We start from the raw sequence: 12,511 nt of genomic DNA on the forward strand, positions 1-12,511 counted from the left end.
ACATCGGCAAGCACCCGACCGCAGTTATGCGATCAGGGTGGTCCTCAATATCAAATATGATAGGCGTGTTGGACCATTTCAGAGCCCTGCGTGACTCGACGGGTGGTTCTGCCGCATTGACTTCCCGCACCCATTGTTTGAGCTGGCGGTGTGAAGTATGCAGAGAAGCACCGCCGTCAACGCACAGGACCTCTGTGGATTTCTGGAACTCCTGCTCATCGGTCTCGTCATCATCCATGTCTTCGTCGTCGTCGTCATCTTCATCCTTGTCGCGGCCGCGGGGAGGTCTGTCTCCTTGCCGCTGCTTGGCCTTGCCACAACATCCTCCTCGGCCGGGACGTTTCTTGCCGGATGCTCCAGCACCTTCCTGGGCTTTCTCCTTGTCGCGCCACTCCTATTCAGCCTTTTGCTGCTCGACAAGCTGCTCGACTTTCTTGCAGTTCTGGAGGTCATGGCCCTTGGTGCGGTGGATCTTGCAGTACTGCTTGTTGGTGCCGTCCCGCTTGTCGGTGACCGCCACAGCTTCTGCGGCAATCTCCTTGCCGGAGCCACCAGCTTTGGCTTTCTTGGCGCCACCTCCATTGCCGGACTGCTCGACAACTAGCACCTCTTTGCCTTTCTTCTTTCTGTTATTCCGCCGCTGGTTTTTCCTTGCCGGGGCAGTATCCTCACTGTCAGAACCTCCTGCTCCTATATTCTCTCGGGGGAGTCTCCTTCCTTCCTCAGCACGTGCACACTTGTCGGCCAGGGCATATAGCTCACTGACGTCTCTGATCTTGCACATCGCCATCTCCTCCCGCATCCTGCGGTTCCGCACGTTCTGATGGAACGCGCTGATTACCGCGGCAGGGTGGATGTCTGGGATGTTGTGCTGTACGTTGCTGAATCTCTGTATATACTTGCGCAGGGGCTCTCCTTCCTTCTGGGCGAGCAGATGAAGGTCACTCTCTTGGCCATGAGGCTTGTGGCCGCCTGTGAAGGCGCCGACAAACTGATGGCACAGATCTGCCCAGGAAGATATGGAGTTGTCCGGCAAGTGCATGAGCCAGGATCTGACGTTAGGTTTGAGTACCAGCGGGAAGTAGTTGGCAAGGATCTTGTCGTCTCGCCCTCCGGCAGCTTGCACCGCGATGGTGTAGATGCTGAGGAACTCCGACGGGTGCGTCTTGCCGTCGTACTTCTCCGGTACATCTGGTTTGAAATTCTTCGTGCTGGGCCAGTGGACTTGCCGCAGCTCACGAGTGAACGCAGGGCAACCTACCGCGTACGGCAAGTCGCCTGGTTCCCCTGGCGCATGCATGTCAACAGTGGGCCTACCGCGCTTGTCAGATTGACGTCGTGCTTCTCTTTGGCACTCGATGCGAGTACGAGCATCTTCTTGCTGTCGTTTGTGAAGAACTTGGTGCTGATCGCGGCGAGCTCGGGGATCCGACGATGCGGTGGAATCGCTGTCGAGGTGGATCCGGCGAGTCGGCGATCTTGGCCTTCGGGGTGGAGAGTGCACGGTGGTTGCACCCCCACTAGTTTTGTCGCCGTCGGCTCGCGCCTGGCAACCCTGCCGCGGCAACGATGTGCTCGGTTACCGCGGAGTGTCACCGTTGGCGAAGCCGATGAGACTCTGAATGGTGGACCTCCATTGGTCGATCTTGTCTTCCGCAGGAGGGTAATCCAGGAGCAGTTGAGCTCGCGCCAAAGCTTCTGCTGGAGTGGTGGGCGGTAGTGGTGATCGGTGCGAGGAGCGGGATGTGCTCGGACTTCTAACTATGTTAGAAGGAGCAGTATCCCGTCCAGGCGACCGTGTCTCGCTCGTGCCGGCGCGTTGACGTGCATGCTGGTCTTGAGCGCCCCGAGACCCACCAGCTTGATCTTGGTCCAACAAGCATATGGTACTGCGAATACCATGACGCTGCCGGTCCTGCGCCTCCTGAGATGGGCGCGGTACATGCACGGACGCCGAGGTCTGTGCTGCCTTCTCCTTGGATCTGGCAGCACCGTGGGTTTCCTCGTTGACGTCCGTTCTTCCGCCGGCGTCTACCCCACCACCCGCTTGCTCCGGTGGCGGTGGGATCGGCGCGGATGGAACAACTGCCTCCGAAGCCTTCTTCTTCGGTGGCATGTCGATGAAGGAAATGAAGATCTAGCTCGCGTGAACGCCGGATCAGGTTCACACAATCTCGACGCCCCCTACCTGGCGCGCTAAAGATGTCGGGGAAGCTGATCCACGAACACCTATGGGACCGGTGGACCCTTTCGGTTCGGCGGGGGGCGGAGGTCGCACGAAGAGCAGATCGAGGCGAAGCACACGAGCAGTTTACCCAGCTTCGGAGCTCTCCGAAGAGATAATACTCCTACTGTTGCTTGTCTGGTTGTATTGTGTTCTTTCTCTAGAGAGCTAAGCGTTTTTCTGGCTTCCAAATGATCCAAACCCCTTCTACGTTGCGCATGGGCCTCCTTTTATATGCTCAAGGGGTCACCGACAGGTGGCAATGCAGAGAAGGGTAAAAATGTAAAAAGAGAGGTGGTTGGTACAGCTACCTGTACAGTGTACTCTACCTAACCCTGATGGCAGGGGACAAGGGCATTAAATGCCCGTCTGTGTCGCCCAAACAGTGTAGAAAGGATCGTCAGGGGCGCCACCGCCTGCCACAATGGCGATCTTGCCAGCATCGCATGCCACCGCTTACCGCTGGCTGCACAGCCTTCCGCCACGCGTGCCTGGAAAGGCCCCCAGGGCGACACATTGGTGGATGCGTTGGAGCGTGGGCACAGAGTGGCCGCTTGTCGCGGCAAGCATCTTGCCGTGGTCGTGGTCTTGTCGCGCCGGAAGCTTGTCGCTCACCGGGCCTTGCCGGGACGCGTGGCGCGTCGCGGCAAGTTCCTTGAGATGCCTCAGTTGGCCTTCCCGGCAAGCTCCTCTTGCCGGGGCCTTGTCTTCTTGACTTGAATACTTTGTTCTTGAATGGCTCCAAAGGAGCCACGGAGTACCTTGGCGGTCACCCGGCAAGCCCTTGCCGCGGGGCGCTGCAGTTGCCCGTGCACAAGTTCGGGGTACTAGGGTACCCCTACTCCAGTACACCGACACACCAGTCAGGTTGTCAGCACAGTCATGGTGGTAGAACGCAAAGAGGAGCGCAAAGCATTGCCGGTCCAGAGACCAGTGTATTACTTGAGCAAAGTACTGTCCGCCTCCAAGCAAAACTATCCACATTATCAGAAGATGTGCTATGGTGTGCACTTTGCCGCCAAGAAGCTGAAGCCTTACTTTCAAGAGCACTCAATAACTGTCGTCTACACGGCTCCGCTTGCTGAGATCATTGGAAGCCGAGATGCTTCTGGCCGAGTGGCCAAGTGGGCTATTGATCTAGCCCCTTACACCATCTACTACCAGCCTCGCACCGCCATCAAGTCACAAGTGCTGGCCAACTTCCTCGTCGACTGGGCCGAGACCCAGTACTTGCCGCCAGCGCCAGACTCCACCCATTGGCGGATGCATTTTGATGGTTAAAAAATGCACACCGGTCTGGGAGCCGGCGTCGTCCTCACCTCTCCCAAAGGTGACAAGCTCAGATATGTGTTGCAAGTCCATTTTGCCGCCTCCAACAACGTAGCCAAGTACGAGGCACTCATACACAGGCTCCGGCTTGCCAAGGAACTCAGTATTCGCTGAATCTTGTGCTATGGTGACTCCGACTTGGTGGTCCAGCAGTCGTCAGGCGACTGGGTCGCCAAGGACGCGAACATGGCAAGCTACCACTTCCTCGTGCGGCAACTCAGTGGATACTTTGACGGGTGCGAGTTCCTCAACATGCCAAGAAATGACAATGAGCAAGCAGATGCCTTGGCGCGGATTGGCTCCACCCGACAAGCGATACCAGCGGGCATCGCCTTATGCCGTCTTCTCAAGCCGTCTGTCAAGCCGTCCCCAGAATCAGATTCCATCTTCGTGCCGGCCTCTCCCGAAGCAGTCGGATCCGACTTGAGGGTCCTAGAAGCTGGCACGGGGACTTCAGCAGGCGGCCCGGGGACTGCTGCAGCTGCACTCAGCTTGGGGACTCCAGAGCCCGGCCTGGGGATTGCAGCAGTCGGCCCGGGGACTTCTTCGGCTCAGCAGGCGGAAGCAGCTACCAACCCACCGCCTCCTGGCCCAACCACCCTCATACAAGTTGTAGTCATGGCAGTCGAAGAAATAGCAGCACCATCCTGGGCTCAACCAATCCTCAAGTTTCTGGTGAACAAAGAGCTGCCGACTGATGAGATCTCGGCCCGACAAGTGCAACGGCGGGCAACATCTTACACCATTGTCAGTAGAGAGCTGGTATGGCAAAGTGTCATTGGCGTTTATCAGTGCTGCGTGGAGCCAGGCAGAGGCCAAGCAATACTCAAGGATATGCACCAAGGCGAATGTGGTCACCACGCGGCTTCGAGATTGTTTGTGGCCAAGGCTTTCCGCCATGGTTTCTTTTGGCCGACTGCTCTTGAAGAAGCCAAAGAATTAGTTCAGAAGTGTCAAGGGTGCCAGAAGTTCCGCTCTAAGGCACATTTGCCGGATTCTGCACTCAAGACCATTCCCATAGCTTGGCCCTTTGATGTTTGGGGGCTGGATATGGTGGCGACATTCAAGATGGCCCATGGTGGCATGACTCATTTGCTTGTCGCTGTGGACAAGTTCACTAAGTGGATAGAAGCAAAACCAATCAAGAAGCTGAATGGGCCAACTGCCGTGACTTTCATCGCCAACATCACCATGCGGTATAGCATACCACATAGCTCATCACTGACAACGGCACCAACTTCGCCAAAGGACCCTTGGCTCGTTTATGCACAACGCAGGGCATCCGACTGGACTTAGCGTCCGTTGCCCACCCGCAGTCAAACATCCAAGTTGAGCGAGCAAACGGCCTCATTCTATCCGGCATCAAGCCCCGACTGGTCGAGCCTCTGGAGTGTTCGGCCGGCTGCTGGCTCGATGAGCTGTCGACTGTTCTCTGGAGCTTGCGCATGACTCCGAACATATCAACCGGCTTCACGCTCTTCTTCCTCATCTATGGTGCTGAAGCCGTCATCCCGACGGACATAGAGTTCGACTCCCCAAGAGTCACCATGTACACCGAGGGGGATGCCAAGGAGGCACGAGAAGATGGCGTCGACTTGCTGGAGGAGGGTCGGCTATTGGCACTCAGCCGGTTCGCCATCTACCAGCCGAGTCTGCACCGATACTACAACCGCAAGGTGAAGCCAAGATCCTTCCAAGAGGGAGACCTTGTGATTCGGCTGATCCAGCGAATAGCCGACCAGCACAAGCTCTCGGCACCTTGGGAAGGCCCTTTCATCATCAAAAAGGTGCTGGGCAACGATTCCTACTATCTGATCAATACATAGAAGCCCAGAGCACGCAAAAGAGATGATTCAGGCAAGGAGACGGAGAGGCCATGGAACGCAGACCTCCTCCGAAGGTTTTACAGTTGAGAGCAGTATGTATCACGCTACCTTTTGTATTATGTACAAAGACTTCGGGTCCCCCGAGAAGAACTCGGGGACTACCCTCTTTTATCTATATGATAAGTGTTATGCCTATGAGTATCTATTGTTTTATTATTCCCGCGTGGCACCGGCTTCGACCAGTCGGCCCGGAGGCTCGCCGCCTTCTGCTATATGCCGCCTCCTGCAGCCGGACAAGTAGTGTGTTGGCACCAAAACTTCCCTTGTCAGAAGCCGCAGCTCGCAGAGCAACTGCATGGCGGGCAGGGGTTGCAAAACAGTGCCCACATGAAAAATGACTAAGGAAAAAATGCATATAGTTGAGGCCGGCACCGTGCCTGTTCAGCCAGCTTCTACTTCTCTTGCCAACACTCCGAATGGCTAAGTACTGGGCCTCCCGCAAAAAGCTAAGTACTCAACCCAGCGGCAGTCCGCAGAGCGGCTGCTTGGCTGGCAAGAGGATAGCCAAGGGAGGGCGGTAAAGGAAAAAAGCAAGGAGTATAAAGCAAGAGAAGTTAGAAGCCAGCAAAGCAAAGCGTAAATTGTAATAAAATACTTACATAAGATGAAGTCCTATCGGCCAGCATTCAGCAGAGTTTGATGTACACCCCGAGGGTGGAATTGTGCACAGCTAACCGAATTGTCCACACTAGCAAACAGGAAAAGAAAAAAAAATCCTAAGGGGCAGCAAAAGGCTCCGGCTGGACGGTGGGGTCGGCAGTGCCGGTTGGTAAAGCAGAGCGCTCTGGCTGGACGTTGGAGTCGGCGGTGACGATGGGTGCAGCAGAAGGCTCCGGCTGGTCGACGGAGGTGGCGACACCAGTTGGGGTGGCGGACGGTTGGACGACAGATTGGTGGCGTTCGTCTATGGAGCGGGCGGCTGGTCGGTCTCTGCTTGGCCGCCTCTAGCAGCGGTCGGCGCCTAGGAGCGTGGATCGTTGCTTAAGGAATGGTCAGGTTGAGGCTGATCGTCCGCTCCAGCCTCCGGCGCATCATCTTCGTCCTCCTCCTCCTCCCCTTCGTCGCTGGAGTCGATCACTTCAGCCAAATCCTCACTGTCCTCCAGGTTCAGCCCGAGCCACTCCAGTGGCGCTTCGACACCTTATTCGACCACCTTCGGGATGAACACGTTGGTGTCGGTATAGTCGGCGATTGCCACCACCCTGCTGATAAGCTCGGCCTCCACTGCCACCAGCTCCTCCTGTGCCTCCAGCCGAAACGTGGTCAACTGTGCTAGATCTAGCCTAGGGTACCATGTCATGACGAACTCCAGGGCTCTGCGCACTCCTGCCCGGGCCGCAGAATCCTTCTAGGCCTCCAGGCAGCCGACCGCCACCTCCAGCCAGTCAGTAGTCTGACTTGGGGTGCGCGGACCCTGCACACCTAGCCAGAGGGCGGAGATCGCCTGCGCCCCGACGCGCTGAAGGCGGCGCAGTATCTGGTGGGCATGCCGAAGACGGGCCTGGGTACTTAGGAGCTGCTCGTTGAGGGTCCGGGGGCGTCAGCGGCAATCTGCATGCCTTCCGCCCTCTGCTCTTCGCGCTGGGCCTCGATGATCTGGTTCACAGCAACGGAATGGCCCAGGAAGAAGTTTGCTTAGACAGAAGGCAAGGAAAGCCAAGGTTAGAAACTAGCAATCAGCCTAGATAAGGGCCGACAGCCCAAATCAAGAAACAAAGAAGATGAAGCCTACCATCGACCAAGTCCACGATGCTGCTGAAGCAGGCCGTCATCTGCGCCTCCTTGTCGGCCCAGGCAGAGTGCTCAATCGCGAACTCGGGAAGAAGGTCGGTCTCCTTCGCCTTTGCCTCCCTCTGAGCCATATTGAGGGCCTCCGCCTGCTCCGCGAGCTTAGTGACCAGCCGGTCACACTCCTCGGCCTGTTTGCTGCACTCTGCCTCCTTGCCGCGCAGGGCTGTATTGGCTTCGCCTAGCTGCTGCTACAAGGCGGCGTTGGCCTCTGTAAAAAGAAAGGAGAAAGAATATCAGTCAAATTATGAAGAGGGATGTAGTTGCCAGAGATATTCGGCCCGACTGCTCAGTAGTCGCCCCGAACCTCGGGGACTACAGCCCGCGGGTGCGCTATCGCACCTCCGCAGAGAAGAAGTTGCTAGCAAAAATATAGTCACTAGGAAGATTCGGCCCGACTGCTCAGCAGTCGGCCCGAACCTCGGGGACTATAGCCCTTGGGTGCGCCAGCGCACCCCGCGAAGAAAGGAAATTGAAGCTTACTCCGGCTCTCGGACAAGTTGGCGGTCTGATTTTCCGGCTCCAGAACCCTGGAGTTGAAGGTGACAGCGCGAAGATTGTGGTAGTCCCGCAGAAGGGATATCAGATAAGTTAGCATTCGACACCGACAAGTTGAAGTTCCAGAGCGACTGCTCAGCAGTCGGCCCAAAACTTGGGACTACACCCAGTGGGTGCGCTGGCGCGGCCCCAGGAAGGATGCAAGAAGATCGAAATGAAGAAAAGTAGGAAACTTATGCGGATGGCTTCGCGCGAATCCAGGAATGCCTCGTTGCAGCGCTTGAGGGCTTCGGCTTCGGTCCGGAGCTTGGCCTGGACGTCGAGGGACGCCTGGTTCAGGGCGCCCGTCCCGCCCCCGCGTATCCAGCCGGTTGGCACGGCGCTGGTCGCCTCGGTGTCGGGGACCGACGAGCTCGCGGCACTGTCCTCCAGCGGCCATGATGCCGAGGCTGCTTTTTCAAGACGGCGGCGTACGGGCATGCGGACCTTAGGAATCAGGTCCATCACCACCGCGTCCCCGGATGGTGGCACCAACGGAGCGGCCAGCTGCTTGTCCTGCAGTCCGCTGGTCGGCGGTGGCGGCGGAACGATGACGTCCAGCATGGCCACGTCGCCGTCCTCCTTCTCCATGACCGGCTGCTCGTCTCCGGCTCCTCCAGTCGTTGCCACAAACTCCAACGGAGGTGGTGCGGAGTTCAGAGGAGTCACGAGAAGCGGCTCCTGGCGGCGCGCAGCCTCTTTAAGCCGCTCCTTCTCCACGACATCAGTCTCTGCTTGCGCCAGCTTCCTCGCCGCAAATGCGGCGGCCTTGTCCCCCTCTGCCTTCGCCAGGTGGTCGGCCTCTTCCTCACGCGCCTCCCGCGCGTTCCGCTCCTGCGCCTCCCGGAGGTCGGCGGCCAGGTCGATCCGTCGGCTGGTGGTGGAGGTTTCCGCCGACCTGATGACCGAGGGGGCGGCCGACTTCTCGAGGGTGAGTGGGGCCTTGAGATAAGAAGAAAAGACAAAAAGTTTTTTAGGCAAAGAGGTGGAAACGTAAGAAGGATACTTACGCTGACACCATGAGCGGCACCTTCGGCTGCCGCTGGAACTTGGCAACCTTGGCCGCGACTTCTTTCCGCCTGGTCGCCGTGGCCAGGTTCTTGGGCTTCTTCGACGCGCTGCCAAACAGGGCAGTGCCTTGCTTCCGCTTGCGCTTGCCGCCTCGGGCGGGCGGCCTAGTAGAAGGGCCTGCGCCGGTGTTGGCGGTGCTCCGAGGGGGGCGCGGCTCGTCTTCGTCGTCGTCGTCATCAGGCCAGGTCTCCATGCTGCCACCCTCCTCGGAGTCGCCTGCTCCGTTGCCGTCGCCTGCTGTGTCGTCCTCATCGCTCACTGCCCGGTCTGACAGGTAGTCACCACCCGGCCCCACGATGGCGGTCGTCGCTGCGAACATGTAAATCTGCACTCCAGAAAAAGGAGTCGTGTCACACCAGACGCAAGACTAAAAGTCAAAACTACAAAAAGAAGTCAAGGGACTTATGGCAGGTGGCGGGTTGTTGCAAGAATACGGCCACTTACTGAACCGCCAGTCTCCCTCCGACACCTTGAGGTTGGAGATCTCATTCACCATCCTTGCAACCACAGTTGTCGGCATCTCCTTCGTGCACAACCTGCTTGGGTCACGGTGCCCACTCATCCGGCATATCAGGTGAGGGCGGCCCTATAGCGGAAGGACCCGGCGCTCCACGAAGGCGATGAGGAGGTCGGAGGCCACGAGGCCCTCCGACTCCTGGAGCATCCGGAGTCGGCCAATGGCGGCTACCGCATCCGCCGACACCGGCTTTGGCTTGTAGCCCCAGTTGGGCCGGAGCCCGACTGGGGGGCCGGCCTCGTAGGCCGGCAGGTTGATGAAGTCGACAGTTGGATCGACGTTCTCAACATAAAAATAAGACTGCTGCCACAGTTTTATTGACTGTGACAGTTTGATGACAGGGAAGGCATTCCTCTTTGCCGGCCGGAGCACGACAACGAACCCACCGCATTCGGCCGCCGTGTCCTTGGCAGAGGTGCCGAGTTTGCCATAGAAGAATGCTCCCCACAGCTCAAGTGTTGGGAGGGTGCCGATGTAGCCCTCACACGCCATGACAAAGGCGGAGAGCAGGGTCACGTTGTTGGGCGTCAGATGATGCGGCTAGATGTGGTACAAGTGCATGAACGAGCGATGGAAGCCGCTCGCCGGAAGGCCGAAGCCGCGGAGGAAGTGCGAGCAGAAGACGACCCGCTCGTTCCCCCTCAGCGCCGGCGAAATTTCCTCCTCCGGCGGCACCCGTGCCTCGACGAACGCCGCGTTGGGCATCCGGCGCGTATCCCGGAGGAAGGATATGTGGTCTTCAATCACCGTCGAGCCGTCCCAGTCGCCGCCCTTCTTGCGCGCCATGGCTTCAGGTGGGGCTGCGATGAGAGGAGGCGAACGGCGGCGGCGAACGGTGGCAAGCACGGAGCGGCGACATCAGCAATGGTGAAGAGAGAAAGAGGAGTAAGAGAGTGAGGGAAGGAGGGCGCGCGTGCTCCGCCGCTCCCCTTCCTCCCCATACTTATAGCCCTCTGGCTATGAAGCCGAGGGGATGGGGCATGGGATCGTGGGATTAACTGCGCCCACTACCCCACGACCCCCCGTTTACCACGCAAACTTACTGCGCCTTGAACGCTCATGGGAATTGCAACCGCCCACCTCGGCGCAGCAGCTCCGCCCGCGTGCCGAGGCCTGGTAGTGGCGGGCCTGACCCACTGTCACGTCCCATCAAGAGCGTGGGATGGTAGGCTGGTCGGGCTGGCGCATGCCGCGTGGCGGGCGGCAACACTTGGAAGCTTAGCAGGCACGCCACCTGTTTTCCCGCCTTGGAGTTCAAAATTGGTCGACGATCCCGCCTTGTTAAAGCCAGCTCCAGCAGTCGGTGCACCGCAAGGCGGATCGAACATTCTACAGGAGCTCGGTGAGGGGGGAAGCCGTTGAGACTTCGCGGCCCCTCGACCACAACGCCTCACCGCTTCAGGGACTACTGTCGGAGTAATGGGCCATGGATAGCCTCACCCGAGTCCCTGGACATGAGAAAACTTTGTGCCAGCTTCGCCCCGCAGTGACCCAAGCTGAATCTCCGCCCTCCGGGGGCCGGCTGGCTCAACGGCCAGCCACCGGAGGACGACCAACCACCAGCAGACGGCACCAAGAGCGGCCGGCTCCAGTCGGCCGGCTTCCAGAGAGGGCGGTGTCGTGTAGGCGGCCACCTCGCGCCCTTAGAGTCTGTGCCCCCATCAAGGGGACGAGATAGAGCGTGGCTATAGTGAAGCCCCTCACCCCCGAATCTCGGGCTAGGCATGGCCACAGTACCCCGTACAGGCGGAGATCTCCGCACGACGTGGCACTATTGCCACTCCCTCCTAACATCACTTCGGACAGATGGAGCCATGTTCCCCACGATGACCTGTCGGTATGGCCCGCAGGCTGCGGGCCCTATCGGGCAGTGACGCCACAAAAGACGATGGATGCCAAACCAGTCGGACCTGGGGAAGGCCGGCCTCCGGCAAGCGGCCGTCCTTTCCCCTGAAGCAAGTGCACCATTAACCTGATGGGACCAGGTGTGGCTACATCAATCTCGTGCCAGGCGGCAGGACTGTAGCCACACTGAGCTGACCAAGCCTGCGTCATTAGCAGCACAGCTACAATGAGCAGCCACCGACTAGACCCACCAGCGGCGGGAGCGGCCTGTCGGCTCCGTACCAGACCAGTCGGCGGGGCCCACCAGGCGACGGGCCCCAGTACTAGGCGGAGAAGCCGGAGGCCAGAGGCACTGACAGCCGGGCCCAGCACCCGGCCGGATTACTATTGTACCCCTAGGGGGTAGGACTATATAAACCCCCAAGGGCACCCATGCAAAGGGTTCCCACTTCCTTAGAACTAGCCATTCCCCTAGGACAGGAGAGAGCTAGCCTTGCCTTCTCCTACCTCTAGCATACAGCTCAAGGAGCATCTTCATATCACTTGTGCCCTAGTGATCATGCGGAGACCCCGCGGAGCAGGACTAGGGGTGTTATCTCCTAGGAGAGCCCAGAACATGGGTAAAGTATGCCGGCGTTCGTGTCTATGCTTCAGCCCGCTTCCAGGCACCAGCGACGTTCTACTCGCTCCCACCATGATAATCCATCCATTGGCATATGTCGCACCCAACCCCCGACACTCAAGGCTACATCATTCCCAGGCCGCATGGGTTTGTCCCTGCGGCGTGTATCCCTTTTGCTTGTGTGTTTAGTTTACCTTACTGGGGGCACCCCTCGGGCTGCATCATCCCCATGCCGCTCGGGCCTGACCCAGTGGCATGTATCTCTCCTGCTTTTATCTAAGCTGATTTGCCTTTAATGCTTAACCTGCTTGTGATTATCACCTGATCAATTGACACCTACCATTGGAGCCGTGTCTGGCATGGCGCTTGCGCATGGGTCTATCCCTGTAACATCGACAAACCTGAGTGGTCGAGCTCTGGCCCGCGGCAGCCTCGCAAGCGTCACGTCACCAGGCCCTCAGTGCCCTCACCACTCTCTCGGAGCAACCAATGGCCGGTCGACAATCATAATGGCAGTCCGTGGTTTTCTCGTGTGGTTTTCAGGAACCTCTTGAGGTCTACGGCGGGTGGCATCACGAGCTCTCTCTTTCTTTCCCACATGATTTGCTTGCGTGTTAAAAGGGGGGCTCCTGAGCATCGCGACTCATGTGCTCTTACTGGCTCTCCAGCCTTCACCCCCTAGCCTTGTCGAT

Source organism: Triticum dicoccoides, chromosome 2B (genome assembly GCF_002162155.2).
Source record: "Triticum dicoccoides isolate Atlit2015 ecotype Zavitan chromosome 2B, WEW_v2.0, whole genome shotgun sequence".
In the NCBI taxonomy this organism is placed as follows: Eukaryota; Viridiplantae; Streptophyta; class Magnoliopsida; order Poales; family Poaceae; genus Triticum; species Triticum dicoccoides.